The 19,149-nt window shown below is 37.4% G+C and overlaps 1 long non-coding RNA gene across 1 annotated transcript in view; it reads left to right on the top strand.

Annotated features, from left to right (window-relative positions):
* The window catches only part of LOC138805680 (uncharacterized), a 61,509-nt gene extending 42,937 nt beyond the window's left edge, over window positions 1-18,572 (top strand). The window contains exons 6-8 of the long non-coding RNA XR_011365619.1: window positions 8,608-8,816; window positions 16,493-16,658; window positions 16,837-18,572. This is a non-coding gene — a long non-coding RNA (uncharacterized lncRNA). The remainder of the gene's footprint in view (window positions 1-8,607; window positions 8,817-16,492; window positions 16,659-16,836) is intronic.
* Window positions 18,573-19,149: the final 577 nt, after the last annotated feature.

The following is a 19,149-nucleotide window of genomic DNA, read 5'->3' on the forward strand; positions in this document are numbered from 1 at the left end:
ACACAGTAGCATATGAAGTTAAATATTAGGAAAAAAAATTCTTCCTTCATATATAGAGGAGAAGGAAACTGTCCCAAGAAAGCCATCTTAGCCATTTATCATTTGTTGTATTAGGTTAGAATATTTTACTGATTCAATAAATATCTCATAAGTATTTGTGAGGTCCTTTAAAGGCACAGGTGGGAAATAAGAGTACCAAACACTGTGATGGAGGATTTCAGATCACTGTTCTGTCATCCTGTACCTCTTATTGCAACAACAAGTCTAGTTAAAAAAGCAAGTCTTCCTACTTTAATTCTAAAGATATTGAGGAATGCACCCATTCATTTATGTATTCATTAAGCAAATGTTTATTTCTTTTCACTCTGGTTAGTGAAATATGAAGGCTTTGAAGTCAGATAGCCTGGGGTTATGTCCTTGGTTCTCCATTAATTAAAGGTGGGGGGAGGGATACGTTGAATTTTCAGCTTCCTTCTCTCTAAAATGGGGTTTAATGATATGGATATGGGAAATTCATACTACTTGTAAGGTATTTCCCACTGTGCACCGCATACACAGGTGTCTGTCATCATTATTTCATGAGAGTGAAAACTTCTCCACTCATGGATGAAAAAGTAGTTGGAGAGGAGACATAAACACATTAAGCAACCAGCCTAATTTAACATAGAATGTATATGCAAGCTAACATGGTCCAGGCTCATAGAGGCTGACAGAATGTTCAGAAAGGAAAGGGCTTTCCCAGTAAATCCAAACAATCACAGAAATGAATCCTGTTCAGTGTTGTGGTGTTCAAGTCTAGCCATGCTTTTGTCCAGTGCATGAAGTCTGGTCAACATTTCCCAGGAGACTACTGTTAATTTAGGGACCTATGGCATCTGTACAGTGTAAATAGGACCAGAGCCCAAACACAAAAGCACACGGGACACCATTTCCTATTCAGTGTGGTTGAAAGGGACCCCCATCTTTCCCTGGCCTTTGATTCATGAACTCCAAAGGCCTAATTGACACTGAGTGGCTGCCTTTTTCGATCGCATGCATGGTAGAGTTTGGGTCTATCCGGACTTGCTTAGAGTTCTTACATCCAGAAAGTCCAAATTAGGTTTTTGTCATTAGCCTGTCAAGCTTCTCTTAAGCTCACTTAATGAGGTCTGCGGTGGAATGTCTTTCATGTTCCGTGGCCTTTATGTTCTACTCTGAGCTACACTCGGCTGTGGCTGGGGAGTTAACAAAGTTACCACAGTGCCTGTTTGCGGTCTGCTGCTTGGGAAAACATACCTCATATGTGTTTGGGTCTTTAAATTCTGTTTTCTGACTTTTAGGGTTTCTATCCTTGTGGTGTATTCCAGTGCTGTGGAAATAAGACCAGATGGATGTGACAAGCAGCCATTCAGGAAATTACATACACATTACAATTTAGAAACCCAGAGTACATATGACTGTCTGGATGTGTTCATATGTCAGATTATTTTTGTTGCATCCAAATGGTTGGGATTTCAGTGAAGCAGTTACCTAGAATGTCAGCACAGAAAATTCCTCTCGAGGGAAAAACAGAGACTCAAAGTGAGCCGTTCACTAACCAAGTTTGAATGTAAAGACAGTGAAAGATCACTCTGGCTTTTTTTTTCTTAAGATTTCAGCATAGTACACATCATTCCATGACATTATATTATTAACATACTTATGGGCTAACATTACAGTGTAATCTCTGTAAGGATAGGACATTTTTCTGCCCTGTTTAGCACTCTTGGTATAACACTCTCCACATGATAATGAGTACATTGGCTATCACTAAGATAATTAAATGGTATTTACTTCTCTCTTGTGCTGAAGCTAGCATAACAGAGATTGCCTTTTGTCTCTAAACTGATGTACATGTGACATGAACAATGATATTGATGCCTAATATTTATATCATGTGTACTGTGAGCCAGGCACTGTGCTCACCACTTCACATCTAATTCAGAGAAAAAGAAATCCTTGAGATGGTGGCTGTTGTTCTTCCAGAGAAACTGAAGTACAAAAGAATACTATGGGTCAGAAGCAGGATTCATCCTCAGTAGCCTGATCTTCTACATTGCATATTGTTGAAATGTGCCCTCTGAGCTTTGAAAATAAGTCATCTCAAAAGCTTATCCACCCTTCCAATTAGCAAAAACCATCACATAACCATGATCTATTTAGTTCTGGGCTGTTCATTCAGTGGGGTCCAGTAGTGCAAGGAGAATGACTTCCAAATACTCCAAGATGAATGCGTTTGTGGAAGTAATCACTTCCCCTATTTTGTATTGCTCCCTTCATTGCTTTGCCCACCTACTTGCCCTTCAGTTGAAAAGGAACATAAGAGGAAACTAGATGATGAATGCCAGAAATAAACACCATGGGTCTCTGTACTAGTTAAAATATTATATTAACAAGCCCAGAGCATATTACCAAGCTAACCGGAAAACTAATTCCAACTAAGCTCATGCATGGCTACTCAAGTTCATTCTACAGAAATTCTAATAGAATAATGAAATTTAGGTTTGAAATTAAAACATATTACTACAACTTGTCATGATCAATGTGTGTGCCTACTTGAATTTGGTTAGGTGTAAATATCAGTTGGTATACTTGAGCACAGAACTGACCTAATGATGTAAGCTTTGTCACAGGTGACAAAGGAAGGGAGGGAAATGGAAAAATGTATCATTGGAAATTCCCTAAAAACTCTTAAAAATGTCCTCCGGACACATCAAGTGAACATCACATAGAATGTCATGGCCAGATGGATGGTATGATTTTCAGGGATGCATTTGTGTTCTGAGGGAACAGGACCACATAGCAAGATATGTCTACCTTTCCTGGGATCATGCGTTATACTTACTTGCTACACATTTCCTGTTGAAACCTTCTCCAGTACCCATCCATCCACAGGTATATTTTTTGACCAGTTCATTTTCCAGCTACTCAGTCCAGATGGCCAAATCGATTTTCTTGCATTGGTTCCTCTTGAACCAGCTCTATGAAATCTCATTCAAAAATGAAATAGTTTTATTTGGGCTTATGTAATACTATTGATTCTTTTTATATAACATGTTACCTAATATAGAGAGCAAGAATCTCTATGTTATAGACCCTTGATATTACCTAATGTGGTAGGATATCAATTCCCACCCCATGAACTTAATGACAGAATTCTTAGTAACATCAAGTCTATAGCAACAAACTTTGATCAATGATTATATCTGTTATTAGTCACCTATTATTTGTCTATATATTCAAATACATTGGGAGAGAAATGAAAGAAAATCACTTTACACAAAAACCTTTGGGTTGTCCCCCATGGTTTTTCCTAGTTAGGATTATATTAACAAAATATTTATTTTAAATGTTGTCATTGCTCTTCATCATGTTTTCTCTTGTCTTCTTTCTCCTCAACTTGTGGTTCTGAAAATTAAATCCAGGGCCTCATGTCAAGCATTCTACCACTATAAACCCAGATAACATCATATTTTCTCTAATCTAATCCATTTCCTTCAATATATATACATATATATATATATATATATATATTAAGTGACATAAGTATTCTAGATAAGTAAAAGGATTTGTGTGCTGGTATAATTCTGAGTATCTAGTCATTATACACAAGAGAAAGTAGGAACTGTGTGAAGATGATTGAAGTAGAACCCCATCACTATTCTCAACTAATGAATGTTATTTTTCTATCATATATCCCAAGTTAGATTTCACATTCATAATTCAATGGCTTATACCTGAAGTGGATGAACACTGATATTTTTGTTGAGATTTTCTTTCTGTGGTCATAAAGGATCTTTGAAAGATACTAATTGTTATGATTTTGACTCTTCGGTAGTGGTGGAAAGTAAATACATATACACACACACGTAGATGTATACAATCATATGTATCTATATATAGCTACATAAATACATGTGTATCCATGTATAGATACATACATATGTATGTCTATCTAGGGTCTAACTTTGTAAATCAGGCTTTCTTCAAAAATCATGATCCTCTTGCCTTAGCCTCTTGAATACTGAGATTACAGAATATGCCACCATGTATGGTTGGGGAAAAATGAATTAACATAAAATAGATGCATGTTTATTGTACATAATATCCTGTTTTGAAATATGCATACAACTTAGAATGGTTCAATTGGCCTACTTACATATGGACTACCACCACATACTTATTTCTTGTGTATGTCTTGAAAATAAACTTTATTCTTAGTGATTTTTAAGCCATTATATTGTTATAACTTATATTCTCTTTCCTATATAATAGATCTCTGCTACTTATTCATCCTAGCTGAAATTTTGTAGTCTTTGAGCACATTTTCTCAACTCCCTTTCTGTATCTGGTTTATATCACTTCACCTAATGTCTTCTAGTTTTATCTATGTTGCATATGACAGATTTCCTTCTCTTCTGAAGGCCAGATAGCATTCCATTGTGGATATGTCCATCTGTTGTTCACTGCTTAGGTAAATTCCACTTCTTAACTGCTGTGGCTAATGCATCAGTGAACACAGAAGTGCAGTTATTGCTTTGACATTACTAATTTTATTGCCATTGGATCTGCAGTCAGTATAGGATTCCTGGGTCACATGACAGCTCTATTTTTAATATTTTAAGTAACTTCCACACTGACTTAATTTACATTCCCACACAGGGCATATTAACATTCTTTCAACATATTATCTTTCATCTTTTTAATAAAGGACATTCTAATAGTTGTGAGGTGATATGTCATTGTTGTTTTAATTTGCATTTCTCAGATAATTAGTGATAATAAGTACATGTTGGTCACTCACATGTCTTCTTATATGAATCTCTATTCAGATGTTACCCATTGTTTAATTGGGATTGTGTTAGGTTGCTGTTGAGTTGTTTGAGTTTTTTATATATCTTTATGTTAGCTACTCACATATATGGAAAGCAAGTAGTCCTCTTATTCTGTAGATTCTCTCGTCTTTGTTGTTTTTCTTTACTCTGCAGATTTTTTTTAAAGTAATTACTACTTGTCTCTTTTTAAATTTTTGCCTGAGCTTTATGGAATCAAATCCAAAATAAGTCATTGGCCATATACCAATTTCAGGGAAATCTCTTTCCGTATCTTTTCTTCTCATAATTTTATAGTTTCAGATCTACATTTAAGTCTTTAACCCATTTTGAGTTGAATTTTGCATATGGCATGAGATAAGCTTTATTATCATTCTTCTACATATGGAGATCCAATTTTCCCAGCACCATGCATTCTTGGAATGTTTGTTGACAATCAATTGACTGTTAATAAGTTGATTTACTTCTGGGTTCAGTAGTGTGTTTCATTGGTCTGTGTCTGTTTCTATGCCAGTACCGGGTTGTTTTGATTACTAGAGCTTTGTTGTATATGATAGCTAAGTATTTGATGCTTCTAATTTTGTTTCTTTTTACCCAAGATTATTTTATCTATTTCAGTGTTTTTCTGTTCCTATATGCATGAAGTGTAAGACTTTTTTCTATTTTTATGAAAAAAAGTTTTCATAATTTTGATGAAGATTGTATTAATTTTTTTAGATTGCTTTGGGAAACACTTGATTTCTAATAATATAAATCTAATTCATGAGCACAGGCTATCTTTCCATTTATTTTCATTGCTTCCATTTCTTCCTTTGATGTTTGTTTTCCTACAGATATTTTACCTACTTGGCTAAATTTATTCATAAGTGTTTTATTTGTTTTTTTTGTCTCTACTAGAAATGAGATATTTTTCTTGGCTTCCTTTTCATATAATTTATTGTTAGTATTTGGAAATGCTACTGATTATTTTGTGTATTGATTTTGTATGACAACTTTTATTGACTTTGTCTATTAATTAGAACAGATTTTTTGTGGAAAGTTCATATTGCATGGAGACAGGGACATTTTAACTTCTTTCTTTCCGATAGGAGACATTAGCCAAGTGAATTCTTTAAATAACTAGTAGAACCTGAGTAAAAAGATTTAATTTTTATCTTATTCCCTTTGTAAGGTTTTCAAGTTCTGAAACTCAAATGTATCTGTACATCATTATTATTAAAACAAGACCCTGTAAGAAGTTGAAATATCCTTAAGGAAACAAATTGATAGAGCCTCAAATCCTCTCTAGATTGAAGAAGAGAGCATGGATCACCTAACTGTATGACTAGCCGAATGTGGGGAAGACCTTCTCTATGCATGTGCATTTCTTTGATTTCATGAAACAGGCCCTTTCCTTTCATAGCTTGAGGAGCCATTGACAGAATCATGAGGATATCGAAATATCTGCAAACCTGAAAGCCAAGCCAACACTAGTTTGGGTTTATTTATTTTTAAAACTAGCCCCCAAAGACAGCAAATGAGGCCTTTGTGAGAGTCCCGATTGAGGATAAAATGGTATTGAGCAGGAATGTCGCACACATGGTGTCTGCCACCCAATGCACTCAGTAAGGGAGGTTTAAACTCGAAGCGCAAACATAGAACCATTTCTCTGTGTTCATGCACAGCAGTCAAAATTTCTCAACAACATGATTCTCATAAATTCAACTCAACTAAGCCACATCTTTGTCAAGAAAACATACAGTTTGAACATCTTGTCATTGTCCTTGTTTCTTCTTTTTCTCTGTCCCACTCTTCATCTTGAGTACTTAAGTGATATAAGGATTCAAGAAAGTGATGATTACATTTTGCAGGCTATAAAGCTCTTGGCACATAAGCAAATGTTAAATAATGAAAGATGAGTTGGAGACCTGTAAGAAAGGAGGAACATAAACCAAAATGGACTCCCAAATCCATACGGAATTGAGAATTTTGTAATGAAGGTTTCCTTTCTCATTTTGTATCCCCAAAAACCCAAAATATAGATTTCTGAAGTCATTAGCACCAATGAAGTTTAGAACCAAAATCAAATGGTTTCTGGGAAAACGCATCCTTTGATAAAATGAGCTAAAGTGTTATATTGATAGTGATTATGTGATTTTGTTGGGTTTCCTGTATGTTCTTCCCCCTATTATAACCCCTGTGGTCATTATATTTGATTCCAGTGCCCTACATCTTGAGTATAGATTTTTCTAATTTGGGGAGGGGAAGGGAAATAACAAAATGCTGAAACAAGGATACAGGTTGACCCATTGTACCAATGAGACATACAAGACACCATGTTGAAAACAAACTTTACAACTTTGCAGGGGGGGAGGGAGGGGCCGGGGGAGAAGTGGAGAGGGAAGGAATAGTAGGGGGAAAACAAAGGATGGGTAACAATGCTCGATAGGAAATGTTCTCTTCTAACTGTAACCCCTCTGTACAGTATCTTTACAATAAAAAATATTAAAAAATAACTAAATGGTTTAAAAAAGAAAGAACAAAATATTGCTATGGCATCCAGATATGGGCGTATTATAGTTTAATTGTCCAACATGAGACTTAGGGAATTCACTGGTGTCAGGTGTCTTAGGCAAATCTTTAAATTAGCCTTCCTTTGAGCTATATAAAACATTCATGGTTTCAAAGGTAAATTCAAAGCTCATCCTTATCTTCATGGGATGAACTATGTCTTCCAGGGTGCACATTTTCTTGACCTTGCTGTTTATGGTGTAATTTTTCTACCCTATAATCCTTGCCACCATGGATCCCGAGCAAGCCGTGTTTTGTAGCTTCTTTCTTTAATAATGAATGTTGATGGGACCAGGAGGAGAGATGGTGTTTGGCTTACCAAATCCTACAGGGACAAATCTATGGTGTTTTAATTAATGCCAGTGAGGAAAATGAACTTAGCTATTTTTATTGAACACCTATGATGCCCCATAGGTAGTTTCCCAACATCCCCTCTATTTGTGACAACCACCAGGACTAGGGGATTACAGGATCATTGTCTTAGAAGAGAGAAAACTAAAAATAGTTACGCTAAATCATCCTATCCAATATTGCCTGGGTCAGATTTAAAAATGTAGACTGACTCCAATGAGTATATTCTTCCTATTACGCTATAGTATGCTATTTTACTATCTTGAGAGACAGGACCCATTTAAAATATAAACAAAATCATAGAACTCATGGTTAATGGTTAAAATAAATACTGAATATTGTACCTTTTGGTTTCTTTTTTAACCTGAGGCTCCTTGGTACCCCTTGCTAATTGAATTACCAAGCCCAGCATTTGGTATGCCTTCTTAAAAAACAAAAATAGGACCACAGATCAAAGAAGGAAAAATACAAGGCAAAGAGAATATTGCCTCTGAATACCTCATGGTGGCTCATGGAGTAAGTAGAGGAAGGCACTTAGCTTTCCTCTTAGTTTTCTTTTTAGGTGTGGCATGAGGTGAACCATCAATTGAGAATATTAATGTAGTACTAATGAAGAAAAACAGAGTAAGATAGAGAGCGTTGGGAGTTCTTTCTTCTTTCTGGTCATTGCACCTTCATGGATGAGAATATTCTGACTTTCAGGCAAGGGTTGTCATGCGAGAAATGTTTGCTAATTTCGTATTTTCTCATCACTTTCTTTTGGGGATAAACATTTTGGTTTTCTCCTGTTTATTATTTCAAAGGCATCTATATGCTAATACACTTTATGCTAATTATTTTCCTGTTTGCCCCTTAGGTTCTGCTTCATGTCACCCACGGGGAGGATCATCTCTCACAAAAACTTTCAAATTTGATTTTGAAAATTTATTCAAAAAATATTTAAGCCATGCACTCTCTTGACATAGGAAGTAATATGCTCTGGAGAATCCTCTAGTTCACAGAAAATGGACCGGGATAGAATTCAGGTTCTCGTACTACCAGAATCCTCTTGAGAAGGACAGCCAGGTACACAAATCTTTTAACGTTGCAACATTGAACTGCTGAAGGAATGATTAGAATAAAAATCTAATAATCAGCCTCTAGAAATTGCTTAATGATTACATTTGATCCAGGTTGGAAGAGTTCTGTTTTTCTTCTCCACAATGTCTGAGGTGTGTTAATGGCTTCCATTACTAGAACTACCATGATTCCTTGTTTCCTAGCACTAGACCTGGAGGGTCAATTCTAATAATATTAACGCCTGAAGCAGAGTTTGTACTTACAGGAAGAATCTGGGAAACTAGAAACTTCATATAAACAAGTTACCTTGATCTTTTCTCTTAGCACTTTGATTACAGATTTTTTTTTAAGTGCACATGTACCTTATTTTGCAAGTAAATTGCTATTTGGGGAAAAAAATAGACATTAGCCAATTAGCTTGTCTTAAAAACATTTTTTCAGGCATCTTCCTTTCTTTTTTTTTCTTTTTTCTTTTCTTTTTTGGTGCCAGTTCTAGGGCTTGAACTCAGGTCCTAGGTGCTGTTCCTGGGCTGTTATACTCAAGGACAGTTCTCTACCATTTGAGCCACAGCTCTACTTCAGGTCTTTTTTTGGGGGGGGGGGGAGAAGAGGTGGCTAATAGGAAATAAGAGTCTCACAGGCTTTCCTGCCCTGGCTGACTTTAAACCGTGATCCTCAGATCTCAGCCTCCTGGGTAGCTGAGATTACCAACATGAGCCACTAGTGCCTGGATTCAGGAATCTTCTTTTAAAGATAAATAGGGCTTACAATCTAATTTCTTAATATGAGCTATTAAATCTAAATGATGTTGCAGGATATTTTAGGTTGAAAATTTGACTACATTCGTTTCCAAGAACTTCAGGAGTTCCAAGACCACACATTATAGAGACCACTCTTTGTTGTTCTTCCTCCTGCTCTGTTGAGATAAGCAAAGATCTAGAAACTGGGAAATTCCTACTGCAGACTTCAACTCTTTCTTTTTTGTTTTGTTTTTTGAGATGGGGAGAGATTGGCCTCCTCTTTACCTATTCTCTTCAGTTTCCAGGAAGCTGCAAAGTTCCAATTCAACAGAAATATCATTCTATAATAGGTAGAGGCCAGCTGCTAGTATTTCTCCTGCTGCCTCCTTTAATGCCTCCTGAGCTCCAAGACAGCTTTAGTAGTACAAGAATTTCCTTTCAGAGTTGGGGAAAAGATATCCCCTCCTGCCAAGGGGACTGCCAAGGAAAACCAGACAGAAATGAATCAGAGGAATCTTACAAAAGACACCTCTGCTGCAAGTGAAAATGGGCAATTTGTATTGGGCATGGCCACCAGTGCTTTGTCACCTGTGGCCATATTCTGTCTGTAAATAAGATAAAACATTGCTAAGGGTACAGTGAGTAAATTGGTTGAAACAAATGATTGTCAAATAATGATCAAATCACACTGTCTGTTGAAACCTGGCAATGTTTGTTACATCTTGTTGCAATCAAAAGCCCTGTGCTGTTTTGTGTGCTAAACCTTTGTGACCTAGTGTTATTTTCTCTTTATTCTGTTGGTTTGCCTGTGATAATAACAAAATAGCTATACATTTTCCCTTTTAAAGTTGCATTTGAAAAATGATCCACTGAGCCAACACATTTGTCCTTAATGCAGCCCTATCTAAGGAGAAATTTTCTCTTCCTGGTCTTCTCTGAGCATATAATTCAAGGATAATTTAAATAGAAAAGCAATTTTTGTGTCATTAGATTCCAGAATTTATTAGGTGTTAGTGAATGCTATAGTCGGATTAAGGAGTCTACTATTTGTGTATTATATGCTTGTTGATCTAAGTTTCAGGAGGACAAAAAAGTGCCTAAAAACAACTGCTCATTTACAGCTCTACAACTGCAATTAACTACAACTAGTAGACATCTAGCAAATGTGGCCGGGGCTCAGTGGATACGAGCAGTGATTTGGGTCCACACACCTCTAATGATGTTGTGTCAGCCCTTCAGGTTCTGTAATGCCCATGGAAACTGGTTAAAAGCTCACAGCTTTGGAATAGAGAATAGAATGAAATGAGCCAGAGTTTGATTCCAACTGCCAATACAGACAAAATTTCAACCCCAGACAAATCTCTTGGCCGCCCAAGCCCCCTTATCATCATTTTCTTCCACTGGTTGTGAAGGTTAAATGGGGCGCTGATGTGCATGGGACCTTGTGCCCACACAAGGTATATACTCAATTCACTGTCACTGCTTCTGTGATCATTGTTACTTTTTTTTTTTTTTTTGGTCGGTCATGGGGCTTGAACTCTGGGCCTGGGCGCTGTCCCTCAGCTCTTCAGCTCAAGGCGAGCACTCTACCGCTTGAGCCACAGTGCCACTTCCTCATTGTTACTTTTTATACTAATGAAACTTTCAGGATTGCTGTTACTATCATCACTATAAATAATCAAATAGTCAGCAAAAGGGTCTGAATTCCTGCTCATAAGAACTTATATAGTAGGAATCAAAGATAGGAGTATTAAATGCTTTTTCTGGTAGCATGACAAAGAGTACAAAAACTAAGATGTGAGACACCTCGGATTTTAAAATGTGAGTCATTTGCTTTCTATGCATCATCATGAATTTCAGTAGATTCTTCTTATCGTATAGGTCTAAGAGGTTCCATAAGGGAAAATTCTTTTGATTCACTAAACTTTGCCTGTATCTAACCAATGCCAAATAATTCAAGTGAGATAAAAAGGGAAAAAAAAGTTAGCTGTAAGTGAGAAGTTTCTATCCTCTCTGCCAAGAATCCAGATGTCTACTAGTGAGCTTGCACTGTTATTTGTTCTTTAGAGTCCTGACAGTAGGGGAAAAATCACCCTACAACTGGATGCTTGTGCTGCTGTTAATGGTGGCCTAGTTATCAAAGGAAATGCCTGAGTCCCGTGGGCTGCTGAACTGATCAGAGCAAAATGTCTGACCCTAGGCAAAGACATCATATTACAAGTTGAAAATACCCCAGTGAGCTTCCAGGATCTTCTGATGGGCCCCAAACACCATAAAAATACATTTATATATTTAAAAGTATACAGGGAGGTCTTAAGATCACTGAAATGTTTAGTCTTCCTCCTGAACAAGAGAAGAACAATCAGGTTGTATTTGCCTCTCAGATACAGGCCCCTCATAGACAAAGAAGTTAGATGTTAACGAAAACTTTGCTGGGCTAAAATGGATTGTGCCATTCTGTCTTGAAAAGTCAACTGTGACTTATAATTGCATGCAAAAACAAATAAATAAAGACAGCTTAAAATACCCATAAACACATTTGCTAACACATTCTCTTATTCTATACCAATCTTATTTAGTGTAAAGCAAGAAATTGTGTTTCCTATGTACTTGGAATGGTTTTAATAATAATAGAGCCTTCATTAAAATAATACCTTAATTTAATTTTTACTTTTCCCATGGGTTTCCCCTTTTCTATTGATTGGTTGGTTTATTGATTGATTACAAAGCCATCCTTCACAAGAGATGTTGCCAATAAATGACTATCCATCCATACCATATGATTAATAGTATTTCATTTTAAACATTCACATTTTGGGCTACAGTGTAACGACATTATTCTTTCCTAATACTTAGTGAAATAAATCACAATTAAAAGGAAATAACCTCACTAGACATAAAGTAATAACTTTCTTAGATCTTATTTCCATTCTATCAGTCTTAAGTGGGAAGTTGGGGTAATTTCTTCTTAAATGGGCAAGATTTGGAATTGTTCACTGTCACTAGTGAGAGAAGGAAATAAGAGAGATTTTCATTTTATAAGATTGCCTTTTTCTTATCTACTAGTCTTGTCTCCCAGACTGTCTGTCTGTCTCTGGGAAGCAAAGTCAATAAAAATGATTAGAGTTGGCATCTCACAAATGTACACCCTTAAACCATAAAGCAGTAATGCTGTGCAGGAAATATTTTTCTGACCTTTTCAAATTGCATCCAACTGTCTCGAGAATTTCTCAGGGACTCAAGGTAATAAGGTTCAATCCGTTTTACTGTCTGCCTTCAAATTTAGCTCCTCCACAGCTCTAACTTATCTATTCTTTGCATCCCCGCTCTGCCATCCATTCCACATAGAAATCCATGTATCTCATCTTTTCCTTTTCCCCCCTTCTTCTTTTTTTTTGCTAGTGGATCACACTGCAGAATATATAACCATAACAACTTCCCACTTTTTTGACCTCTTCATAAAACAAAATATTCCCACAGAAGATTAGCTGGCCTGTTGATCTCTGAGAAGCCCTTATTAAATTTAATTGGCTTTTAAATATCATTCTATCTTCTGTCTCCATTTATAACCTACATTACATATGCCTTCGTGATCTTCTTTGGATAAAACTTTCTGTTTCAACTTAACTAGACCAAATGCACTCTTAAAAAATATAAAAGAAGCTAAAATATGTGAATTTCTCTTGTTCTAAATCGATCTTGGGTTTCTCTTCTGTGAACCCAAATACTATGAACATACTTCGTGGTAAGGCAAGAATTAGCCACGTGTGACAGTCTAAAAGGCAGGCAAGTGGCCTCATTTTTCACTATGTTCTCTGAAGGAGAACAGAAAAACAGAAGCTAGGGACATATTTCTTGACCTCATGAGATGGTTGGATGTCAGGAAATCTTGACAAGGAGTTTAAAAGCTTGTGTTACTTTTCATATTCAGAGCATCTCCATGCTCAATGTGATTCTTGGTGTTTCCTCATTTGTAAGACATACTGAATAAAATAGCACACTCTTGGGTTGCTGCCCTGGGCCACCCTCCCCTTTTTCTGCCTTCTGCAGAGATTAGGATCTTGGCTGGAATTTCCTGTGGCCAGTGGAGCCTGAAGCCCTCTTTGTGGCTTGAGAGGCAAGCAGCCATAGGAAGGAAAAAATGTCTTTTTGAAGTTGCCCTTCGAAGAGACTATTTTCTTGGACGATGCTTGTCGAGTCTGATCATCATAAGATTTTTGGCATTATAAAAATCAAATCATTTCAAATGACCCTGCTTCGAAAGGGGGTAGAGAACTAATTTTTTTTAAATTGACTTCTATGTGTTTTGTTTTTTATTTAAAAAAAATACTGAATGTACTTATGCCAGTGTTCGCCTTAGCCCTGTAACTTATCATTTCCATTTAGAACAATGTTTAAATCTTTTTTTCTTGGTTAAATTTACAATGATCTCTACGAAGCATACTATGTTGTCATTTGAAATTTAATCCTTCTTCATCCTAGCCCTGATGCTGTCTTTTAAAACTTGGGCATGATTCACTAGTATGTTATTTAATAGTAGATGAAGTCTTCCGGCAGTTTTGCAAACTCACATTTACCCAATATTGGCAGTAAGCTTAGTGCTTTTATCATCAGCTGGGGAAGACTTTTAGGTATGGTAATTAAAGCAAGTTTGTTCCTTGCGTGCTGCTGCGGGGCACCCGAGAGGCTATGAATGTAGGTGTATGTCTGCATGGGTGTGCAGTCATGAGGGAGATGCACTAACTCGAATTGGGCATCAGAAAACAACAACTTCAAAGCCTAATGGGTTCTAGTTTCTCTCTGTGGAGGTCATACTACCTTGGAAACTTGGCTAGACTTAGTATTTTCTTTCAGAGCTAGAGTGAATCTCATCATTACATATTTAATGCCTCCTTTTTCTCTTTTTTTTTTTTTTTTTTTTTTTTTTTTTTTGGGCATCTGGTCATGGGGCCTGAACTCTGGGCCTGGGTGCTGTCCCTCAGCTCTTCAGCTCAAGGCTAGTGCTCTACCAATTGAGCTACAGCGCCACTTCTGGCTTATTTCTTTTTGCTTATGTGGTGCTGAGAAATCGAACCCAGGGCCTCAGGCATGCAAAGCAAGCGCTCTATCACTGAGCCACCTTCCCAGCCCCCTTTTTCTCATTTTTAAGAAATATCTTTCTTCACCCCTCCAGACCCAGAGGTAAAATAAAGACAACATCTCAGACTTTTCCTTGTCATTGCACAGAGAGTTTAATCAAGTGGAAGGAAGCAAGGAGGTGGGCTGGGGTATTATTTTGCTTTGTTGAGATTGCGGGATGACTGAGGAATTCAAAAGAACTTGCAGGTAGAGAGGCGCAAAGGGAATAGGAAACTTAATTAACAGTGCCAAGAATATTAATAGCTGCTTCTTATTAAATATTTACTATTTTTCAGATTTCACACACATAACTCATGTAACCTCAGTCTTCAAAGGAGCCGAGTATGACTGGTATAACTATCTTCCTCCATTTACAAGGGGGAGACACTGAGGCTCTGAGAGTTTACAAAACAGCAACAACAAATAAAAACTGGATTTGGTATTAAGTGGTGGGAAAATGGGGTGAAAAGAATAGGTTTTTACATGGGAAGGAACTTTGCGCAAGATGCCTTTCGTTGCTCCCAATACCCTTATCATAAACAAAATCAAATAATATAAGCAGACAAGAATAAGTCACTCTTGATCCTATCTGGCATGTAGTTTGTCCCTGACACAGGAAGGGATAGGACGAGACAGCCAGGGCCATCCATCTGCGTTTCATTTGTGGAGGGGTCTCCTGCCTGTGCATTGGGGTGCAGGGGTCATCTCCTCTTCCTGCCAGGGTGACAGCAGAAGCAGAATTTATTTTTCCTTAATTGGAACCCCACAGACACCCTCTGGGATTCTTTCCCCCTTGGCAAGGCAATAATATTTCCATGTAGAATTGGTACATGACCACTGTAGTCTGTTGTAACGTTGTAGTCTGAAATATCAACCTTGGGATCAAAATTAATCTAATGCCTAGGCTAATAGGGACTTGAAGCTGCCCTCTGATACTACTAGGAACTCACCATTTTTTCTCAAGTGTTTATCTTCGGGGTTCCAACAACATCAGCAGAAGCTTAGCTCTAATACACTTGGTCACTGTATTTCCTCTTCATTGTATTGCTTCAGAAAGTAAGAGAATGACTACTAAAATGAGCAACTATTACTAGAAATAAACAAGACACCCAAGGAGTCTGAGTCCTGCATATAGCAATGTAACTTTTTAAATTTGTATGTCATTTTTCCTTTCTAATTGAACAGATACAATAAGATGCATGGAAAGCCTTAATTTTTATTGAAGTTGAATGAAGTAACATCAACAAGTACATCCTGTTTCTCTTACCTTTGGGTGTCAAAACAAGATTCATTTCTTTGGACATCAGTGGACCATGGTCTTTGTTTATGACTTCAGCATTTGCATTTGCTTTTCCCCTGCGCTATTTCTATTTTTGTCATTGAAGTTCATAAAGACTTAATCATTAGCCCTCTAATTATCTAGAAAAAAAGTTGATTTATCGAACTGGCTACAGTAAAAAAAAGATCAATCTGACATCGTAGGCTAATCGTAGGGAACAAAACACATTCATGATTAGAAGAGAAAAGGATTTTCCTTGTTCCTTCCAGTTCATAATATAAAAAAAAAGCCCCTCGCCAAAGTGTCTAAGAAAATAATGCATTCAGACTGAGTCGAATTACCGCCTAGCAGATTCTATTTATCTGTAGCTTAAAAAAGCAGCTGCGTTTTTGTAAAAAGCAATGAATGTGGCAGTCCTACTTAAAGGTAGAAGAAAAAGAACACCCCTTGTTTTGTAATAAGGGGATTTTCAATTTAAAAGAGAGAGAGAGCCTGTTGTGTGGAGTAGGGTTATTACATTCACTGTATTCTATCTCACCCACCAGGAGGCTAATAATGGAGGGGCCAGGGGAAGAAGACGACAAATGTTACAGGGTTATCTCACGACTTCAGATGCTGGATAAGTCCAAGGAGACAGAATCGCTTCTGCATGACATTCAGAAAAGCTAGACTGATTATTTGGAAGAGAGAAAGCCCGCCTTTCTTTCCAAGGTAAACAGTTCATTTCATCTGTCAGTGGCATGTTTTAGCACTCTCTCTCTCTCTGTCTCTCTCTGTCTGCCTGTCTCTCTCTCTGTCTCTCTCTATATAAATATAAATATATATATATATATATATGTTCATGTAAATATACCTATCAACTTTTGTCTTTAAAATACATTCCTTTTAGGTAATGATGGCCCTGATATGACCAGCTAAAAGTCCAATGATGAATCTTAGAAATCTGCCTTAAACAAAGGATGGACTGCCAAGCCCCACCACATCTCAAACCATGCTTTGAAGGATCTGCCAAGCTCACTTTTAATCACGAGAAAGAAATTACCCACATGGAGACAGCAGAAAATGAGAAAGTAGAGCTCGTGCTGCGAATAATTCCGGCGAGTGCCAAGGGGCTAGTTGAGGAATGGCTTCATGAGGTGAATATCTTTAGCTTGTACTTAGGGTTTGGTTAGCATGTAATCATTTTCTCTTTTAGGAGCAATGACTATCCTAAGTGTATTGCCTAACCAGAGAGTGCTCAGGCCATTTGTCATCATGTTGACAGGTTTAATATCACTTTCACTCTTGTTGTTATTTACTATGACTAATTTTCCATTTGCAAATATGCAGAAATCAATTTAGGTGGAAAGGCCCTCTGAGCCTGAGGCTGTCTGTATTTTGTGTGCAGTGCTGTGCATGCCTGTCCAGTAATCTCTGTCTCTCTGTGTATGTGTGCTCTCTGTTCTTGTCTTCTCTGTTGTGAATGCCGGTTGGGAAAATTAGCCAACCAATGGGGACTCAGATGGGATTCAAGGCTATCATTTGATTTTTGGAATAGGAAAAGAGAGAGAGAGAGAGAGAGAGAGAGAGAGAGAGAGAGAGAGAGAGAGAGAGAGAGAGAGAGAGAGAGAGAGAGAGAGAGGGAATATGTCACATCATGATTAATGGTCAATCTGAATTTCCAATTCCTATGAAAAGAGGAAAGGGGAGGGAATACCAGTCCAATAATTACACTGACAAGCCCAACCTTCTCCTTAGGGGACAAGCTTGATTCAAATTAAACGTCACTTTCAGTGTGAAATTAGTTTGAAGGCTGTGTGTGTGTGCACGCGCGTGCACGTGCTCACATATGTGCATGTGTACATGTGTGTGCCTGATTTAACCCCTTGATGGGATTTGATGGGGGGTTTTGATAGCTATGCCTTCAATAAAGGATCCCCTTCCATCTCAGCTTTGGGCCTAAGTTTATCTCCAGTAACTCGTGGTCTCTTCCTACTCCACTCCCCTCCCCCCCACACACTTTGTTTTATTTTTCTGGAGATTAGATCCAAGAAAAGATTATTTTACTAATTCAAAAGTGTCATTACTTACAGGATAAGATTATCCTCCAAACATATCCTCTATGTCTTTAAGTAATGTCTCAATAAATAAGTAAATAAATAATAACTATCTTCTTTGAAGGTTAAGTTTGCCAGAGAAGAGGGATAAAAGAAAGCAAGGGTCTTTTGGGCCACAGAAGCATGTAACAAAACTCCCAAGTCTCTAGTTTCCCACATAACTGAGTCACAAGATCACCATGCCAACCGTAAGCATTAGGGCTTTAAGCAAGTTGGGGACTTGACTCTTTCAAACCACCCTCAGTCCTTGTCCAAAAGATGATCACTCAAACTTGTAGAGAGAATGCACTGTCCACAAATATGTTAAGACTGCTTTTCCCATTTGTGTACATTTCAGATACCACAACTCAGCATGGTTGGATGTGAGATATTATTAATTTTCTTTATAGAGTTTGGGGACTTGTGGGGAAAGAGAAAATACTGAAATGACTAAATCAGTAGGGCTATCATTATGACTAAGTAGGGTATATTTCAAAAGGATGATGCTAGGATGCTAGTTTGTTTTAATGCCTTCTCTAAGGGAAGAAGAGGCTGGGTAATGGAGGGGAGACAGATGGGGGAGGGCAGAGAGGGGTGAGCCATCTGGGGGGACAGTGAGGCTGGGAAGTAGCCAGCTGGGGGTAGAGGTAGAGGTGGAGTGGTGGGGGGAGGTAAGGTGGAGGCAGATGAGCAGCTGTGTTTATTTTAATACATATCATTTAACCCTCACCTAAAAACAAATTGGAGAGGTTTGGGAGTGCATTAATCTGGACCCAATTAGCATGTCTTTCTCCTTCAAAAGTGCAACCTGAGATTAATGAATATAAACTAGAGCTTCAGATGCAGCGCTTAAATCATTTGCATGTTTCATGCATGATAATTGAATTTATGTATGCACTTCCTTTCATTTAACTATTTCCAGTCTCCTTGTGATTCACCTAAACCAAGATTTCATTCTAGTAAACCTCCAGGTGGAAATAGCTGGCCTAGCTTTTATTTCTAAAAAGGAACTGGAGTTCTTAGATTTTTTTTTTTAAATTTTACAATTTGAGTTGGAAAAACGTAATTTTTGTTTTGTTTTTTTGTTTTGTCTTTTAAGCAGAAGGCAGTGCCTATTAGTCTGGAAT

The sequence above is a fragment of the Dipodomys merriami genome, unplaced genomic scaffold, assembly GCF_024711535.1.
Source record: "Dipodomys merriami isolate MVZ:Mamm:240054 unplaced genomic scaffold, mDipMer1.0.p SCAF_10, whole genome shotgun sequence".
NCBI lineage: Eukaryota > Metazoa > Chordata > Mammalia > Rodentia > Heteromyidae > Dipodomys > Dipodomys merriami.